Genomic DNA, 7,119 nt, shown 5'->3' on the forward strand with positions numbered 1-7,119 from the left:
GGCGAAGGTAGAGGTACAGATGTAGCCTTGGATGCCACGATCTCGCGGCGGAAGCGAGAGAAAGAGAGAGAATCTCGGAGCACCTTACGAGAAATTACGAGCATGCGGTGAATGCCGTGCTCGAGAAGGATTCCGTAACCTTTAGCACGGCGGCGCGCCTTGCGCTCCTCGATTACGATCGATCGAGACGCATCACGAATATCGTGTACGCGAAGAAGTGGAAGGTCTTGTTGCAAGATCGAGGTAACGTTGTTTCTGCCGCGGGGCGTTGTTTCTTATCGCGCTTCAAGAACGCCGAGTCTGGCGGCAGTATCAACGGACGGAACCTTATTCTACAATTATCACTCTGTATTTTTGTTTTATCTTATAATTGCTTTTTAACGTCTAATAATATCGAGAAACATTATCGTAATCAATTCTTTGCTGCAGATTTTTTAATTTTGCACGTACGCGTTTCTGAATTAAGAAAAGCTGCGTTCTCTACCGGATCGACGTTATTAATCTTACCGCGGATAAAATGCCGCAAAAAGAAGAACGTAGACGTCGGTTTGATAAAAAGAATGCGCTTTGAGAATCTCACTCGGGGGATTCCTCGAGCGCTACCGAGCGCTAATGCGCCCCCGCGCGCACAGGCCGGGCTGCAAAAAACGTTGAATCCACGACGGAGGGCGGAAGAAATGGAGCGAAAACGAGCGAAAGGAGATGGCCTCGGGGACCGTAAGCGGGGAACAATGAGGGAACCGCTCGTGACAGCCTCCGGAGGAACGCGCGCGTGATGTATGCCCGGTCAGAACCCCGCAACCAGATGAAGTCTGATTGCACTCCCGCGCACTCTGCATGCCCATTACAACTACTGTTAAGCGGCAGCTGTTTCACGATGCGCGGCTTAACTCGAGGAGACCGCACCGCGGCGCGCACGGATGATGAACAGATAGAGAAGATATTTAAGAAGATTTATGAGCTCCCGGTAATACCTCGTGGCCACGAACCATGGCAATGTCATCTTCGTATCGCACGAAGGCTCGGAGCAATATGTGTGTACCGTCGCTCGAAACGCGATGTCAAACTGAACGGACTAGGATAAACGCATTTTTCCCGCGATTTTTCAAGCGGTCCGTATCGAGTTTCGGATGCATCGTTACGTCGGATTTTTATCGCGGAATATTTACAACCTCTCTGCTACCTCGGCGAGTTAAAAGCTTGCTGCGATTGCGCTCTATCATCGTCCCGAGATTCCGACCACGAGAATCTCGGGCGCGTTCATCTACCCTCGGTAAAGGGCGTCGGCTCGCGCGCGGTAAACCATAGACGAGACGTAATCTAAGCCACGCGAGAGCTCCCCGTTGCCCCCGCAACGGGGCTCGTCTCTCATTATCTCGGTGAGAGGGACCGGCCGAGTGGGGCCTTAAATCAACGTCCCTTGTGACAATTAACTCGCTCGTGTGAGTGAATAGGAATGGCATCTCGAGAGCGAGCGAGCGAGTCACGCGCGCCACCACCTGCCAGAGCGTGACCTCTCGTACATACGGGGACCACTGTTGTCCTAGCGACTGTGCATATCGAGTCGCTACATCCGCAAGACTTATGATCTTACTTCCCTGAATGAACATCGAGAATGCTTTAAGCCGCGATAGCCGGCATAAACTCGCTTACGGTCTTTGTCGCGCCGAACACGGCGCACGTCCGTCAGACTTCAGGACGAGGACAAAAAGCGCCCGTCTGGAGAGGCCGGTGTTGCGTTTCAGCTCGTCAAGATGCACGCTGCATTTACCATTAATCAACGCGCAGAGTAAATGATTACGCCGATGGCACTCACGGAACCGCCAGCGCTGGCCAGTGATTGGCGGACCGACGACCGATGACGGATGAGGGTTTAGCGATCTTTCTCGTCTACTTAGAGCTCGTCCTCTAAGAGATGGTCACGTCGGATATTGTCGGTCCAAGGTGGCCCAGATTTCTCGACCGGCTACGCGATAGCTGGACATTTACATAAAATGAACGAAAAGGCACGAACGTTGCACGAACATTGAGTATTTTCTCGAAATAGCACCTCAATTTCCGTGGACAGCAAGTTGGAAGGAATTTAACAACGTTGTGCATCACGTGAGAAAATAATTCTCGACTTGCATAGTGGGGCGAATTACGATTCAACGCGTTTTCCTCTCTCTCTTTTATTACATGTACCATGACACGATAGAGCGTAGCTCGGTACCTTCACATGCACCTGTAATAACATCGATGGGTTTATAGCGACGACCTATGACCGCGCCCGCGTTCGAGATACAGACGAGCGATGCATCGAAGGCAGCCGTGGTAGTACGTCGATTATCCAGTCATTTTCCCAGGCCCCTTCGCAGGCGCTCAACGCGTCCAGCCTCGTTCGACCGTTACACGGAGAGCATGCACGTGTGCTAGTGGGTGTATGTCGGAGCTATTACATTCGGAGACTCGGGTAGACGGCGAGTGCCATGGGGAATGGGGGGAAACCCTTAGAGTGGACTATAAAAGGAAGGGGTGGGTAGAGTATACTTACTCTCCTTTCTTCTCCCTCCATTATCTCACTCCCTCTATCTTCTTCACAGTATTGAGCGAGAGACGACGGACGGAGAGAGAATGAGAGAGAATCTGGAGACAGGAGAGCGAGCTGGGGCACCATTGGGATAAACCAAACGTTACTAAAGTTCTTGATATTACATTCGTATATTAAATACATTATATTTTTTTTTCTTACGCGAAATATAAACGATTGCTGTAATCGATGTAATTTAAAAATGTATAAGAAATTCAGCAGTATAATCTAAAGAGATAATAACTTACAGCCAAAAAAAGATGTTGAAGTTAATCCGGCACGTAATTTAATTAAGCACTGCAAAATAAATTAAAATGATTTACCGTTTATCTGATGCATCTGCTGATGCAACGAGCAGAGGCCTCTTTTTTTAGAAGCCACTCGCTGGTGTCGAGAAGAGGCCTCGTCTTTCGCGATAAATCGCTTATTATTGTTCCCGACTTAGCAAAGACAAGTCAATTATTAGAATAATTAATATTGTTCCTCATCATACGAATCTCGAAATATGATAAATATAAAAAATTGGAGAACATTATAATAAATAAACAACACTGAAGTCTCGGTGATTTTATATGAGAGAACTATTTTTAATGAGAACATTTAATAAGAATTTCAGTTTTATATAATAAGCGATAAACGAGATATACGAAAAGATATCATTTATATATGAAAAAAATATCTCTTTGTTTAACAATCTTTTGGGATGCGTCATTCATTGTAGCCTGCAGAAAGAATGATGTGATTAATAACACGAGGCGTACAAGTAAGTCTTGTGATTTATTTGCAAACGAAAGCCATTTTTTACGATATGATCAGTTTTTGACGTGATCGGCGTCATCGCGATATATAGCAACAACACACGGCCTTTCGGTGACAAGTATCGAATTTAGCATGCGACGAAGGAAGGGGCGGGAAGCGGGGAGAGGGAAGAGATGGGCATCCATCGCGAAAGAAGATTTACGTAACGGCTCATGCGCGCATGATCGAATGCGTGTTGTCAGTCTTCATGCATCCGGACCTTCACGTGTGGAGCCGCGGTTTTGGGCACCTGCTCGTGGGCCGTGACCCCTTATGCGCTCACGAAGAAAGAGGGAATGAACGCGTCGAGAGAAAAAGAGTTTCGCGGGGCACGGGAAGGGACGGAGGGAGATCAAGAGAAAGAGAGAGAGAGAGAGAGAGAGAGAGAGAGAGGAGACAGGCCCAGCATCCTTCGCTGATTGACGAGCACCGGAGTCACTGAGATGTGCCCGAGAGACGGAGCAATAAAGCACGTGCGCGCATAAACGCGAGAGAACGATCTCGGTGAAGGAGAAGGGGGGAGAAGAAGGGGGAGAGAGAAGCGAAACACCTGCCTGTGTTCCGTTCGTGGACACGCTCAAAGGGAGCGGTCTTCGAGGGGGCATCTCGCCCGTTGATACATATTCATTCTCTCGAGCGGAACAGATCGGCGGAACTCTTCTATTGATGACGATTTGTACAGATTAATAGAGATCGTATTCACCCCACCGTAGTCTCAGTGCACCGACGCCAAATATCGACACCTTACACAGGTTCTCTTTCGCGAATTTCTATTAAATTTTCATGCTCTTTTCCGTACTTTTCGCACGCTGATTGCTTCGTGTCCCACAAAAATAAATACAAATGCATTTCAGTGCATTATCGCAGAGCAAATAAAATAAATTATCTACTCCGATCGAGTTGTCTTCGCGCGATTTGTTTGTCGCATTAAAAATTCACCGCTCCAAAGTAGTTTCCACGTTCCAGTTTTAATAAAAAATCCATAACCAATATTCTGGTTATACAGTTAATAAATAAATAAAAGTTATTGATAATGTGACTTCTACATGCGATTACTCGCACAAATTCAAATGTAATGAGTGGAAGCAGTGCGTCGTACATTATAAATAAATACCCTTATTAATCTCTTGACATAACGAGTGCGCCGTATATGGGATATAATAAAATTCATAGCAGTTATAAAAAAGGAATCGTCGATGTGAATTGATTTTTTTATGTACGCATGTGAAATTGTTTTAAAAAAAAAAAGTAAATTGCATTAATTTTAGGTTCGTACGTCGGAGATGACATACTAAAACATGTTTTTTTGGCTAATTGTTTTATAATCGTTTTTCCTTGACGAGCACTCTATAGATGCGCATTGACAATCGCGCGTGAAGCCTGACGTTAAATCGCGGTCGTGTCGTGATTGGGAGAAAAAAAAGACGACAGGAAAGTCACGCAACGCGATGCAGGTGTTCGCGAAGATTCAGAAGAGAGAGGCACGCGCAACGAGATCCATAGCGCGTGCGCGTGAAAGTTGCTCGCCCGGCTTCTGGATCAGGTCGATTGCCCTCTCGAATCCCCCTCCCTCCCCCCATACTCTCCACGGCAATCGGGGCACCGAGCAACGCGGATGCGCGAGTGGACGCCGTTTAATTAGAATTAATGCGGTTGCCCATCATTCGCGAGTATCATTCTTTTGCGGGTATCACGAGCACGATGTCGAGCAAAAACTGGCATTTAACCAGATTGGCCAGTGATCGGTTTTTTTCACGATCGAGGGGATTAAGTTTCATAAATAAAAAGTGGCCGCATCCAAAGAGGTCAATATTAAAGGCAATTAAGATAAGAGATTTTTATTTCGCGAATTTTTATCTCGTACAAATATCGTATTTATGCGAGGCTTAATTTATTATCGTTTGCATATCAACCGTCACCACCTGAACCCGCTCGAACACTTGCTGAAACATCTGTAACCCTACGTCGTGTTAATCGATATACCAGAAGGGAAGTATCCCTACCACGGCTGTTTTACCAGACGGATCGTTACAAGTCCACGGGCCCGGCGACGTCCGGTGAAAAGCAAACGAATAAAAGCAACGCGAGTAAAATGTAATAAAAGACCTGAAAAAGCGAAATCTCGTTATATCGGAGGGCTAATTCGAAACGATGTATTATATTAATCTTGGCGTTAGTCAGCTTATTTGCTCGCCCTCGTCTGGCGGAACAGTCGTAGATTAAACAAAAGGGCTGACGAAGAGGCAGACGATCTCTCCCGCGGCAAAACCGAGACAATACGAGAACTACGCGCTCTTCCCAGACATAGGTGAGATAACGAAGAAAAACTTTTCGCTTCCTTCTCATGGGAGGGGAGGGGAGGGGAGGAGAGAAGAGGGAAGAGAGGGATGTGAATTCGATTCTTTCCTACTCGTTATAATGGCGACTCGCTATAATTCCTCGCGCGAGGTCGGATGAATAATGATCTGCCAGTGATACAAATCGTTGCGATTCACCTGCAGCCGATTCGGCGATTCGGTTCTGGTTCCAATTAAAAGAACACAGGTACAGATCAGCGGGTGGACCGTCCTTCGACGGCATCCTGTGGGAGGGATCGACCACTTCGTGTATTCCGAATGGACCTGTTCGATACTACCGATTTTTCGATCTTGCATTATTAGTCACGGTTCTCTCGCGAAAAAAGAAAAGAATGAGATCGGTCTACGTGCGACTGCGACGTAGCATAATTACCAGGCGCATTGACGTGTACATCGTAATTAGCGCCGACCGGCCACTTAACCGGCAGCCATAGCTAATTTGTAGCCATTTGCCGCGCGCGAGTCTCACTCGTTTGCGGCTAATAATGTCACTCGGGAGAAAATTAAATGCTGAAACGCGTTTATTGATGCCATGTAACGCATCGTGACGTTTCGAGTTGATAATGAGTTAAAAGGCGAACGTTAATTAGCGAACAATAAATTTTCGATTAATTGTATTATAAGCACGTAAATAATAACAGAGACAATGCAGTTATAGATATGCGAAAAAAAATCTTATTAAAATCAAATAAAATATTAAAAATACAAGATAATGAAGCTGCAAAAATATTTCATTTCGTTGCAAACAATTTTGCATACAGTTTTTATCGAAATTCTGTTATTTCAATATAGAATATCAGGATGCAAATCATTTTTAGCAAAAAGGCTTTCCTTCCCATCGTTTTTTAAAACAGACGTTGCAGGACCAAAGATTATTTTTCAACCAAAAGCAGTTCGGCCTACAAGGAAAAGGCTGATGAAAAGGCAGACGATCTCTCCTGCGGGAAAATTGAGACAACGAGAACTAAGCGCTTTTCCACGTGGGCAGATAAAGACGAAAAAATTTTCGTTTCGTTCCATAGAAATAAGGAAAAAGAGGAAGAGAAAAAAAAAGAGAGGGATGAGGATTCAATTCTTTCCTCTTCATTACAATTCCTCGCACCTCGCGACTCGCTATGATTCCTCCTGCGAGAACAAACGTTTGCTGACACTCACCGTACCGGGTCATCTACAATTCTCGCCGCAGGCAAAAAATCCTTAATCAACGTTCATCTTATATTCAGAGACCATTGAACAATAAAAGACAGAGTATCCTTAAAATTTGATACGCATATTTACACGAGTACCATCTTTTTGTTAGGAAGAAATTTCATATTGAGTTTAACTAGACTTCGCGTCATATCACAGGCGATCCGTAGACAAGTTCGAAAGAAGGAGAAAAAGAGAGAATCGGAA

Source organism: Formica exsecta, unplaced genomic scaffold (assembly GCF_003651465.1).
Source record: "Formica exsecta isolate Colony F162 unplaced genomic scaffold, ASM365146v1 scaffold37, whole genome shotgun sequence".
NCBI lineage: Eukaryota > Metazoa > Arthropoda > Insecta > Hymenoptera > Formicidae > Formica > Formica exsecta.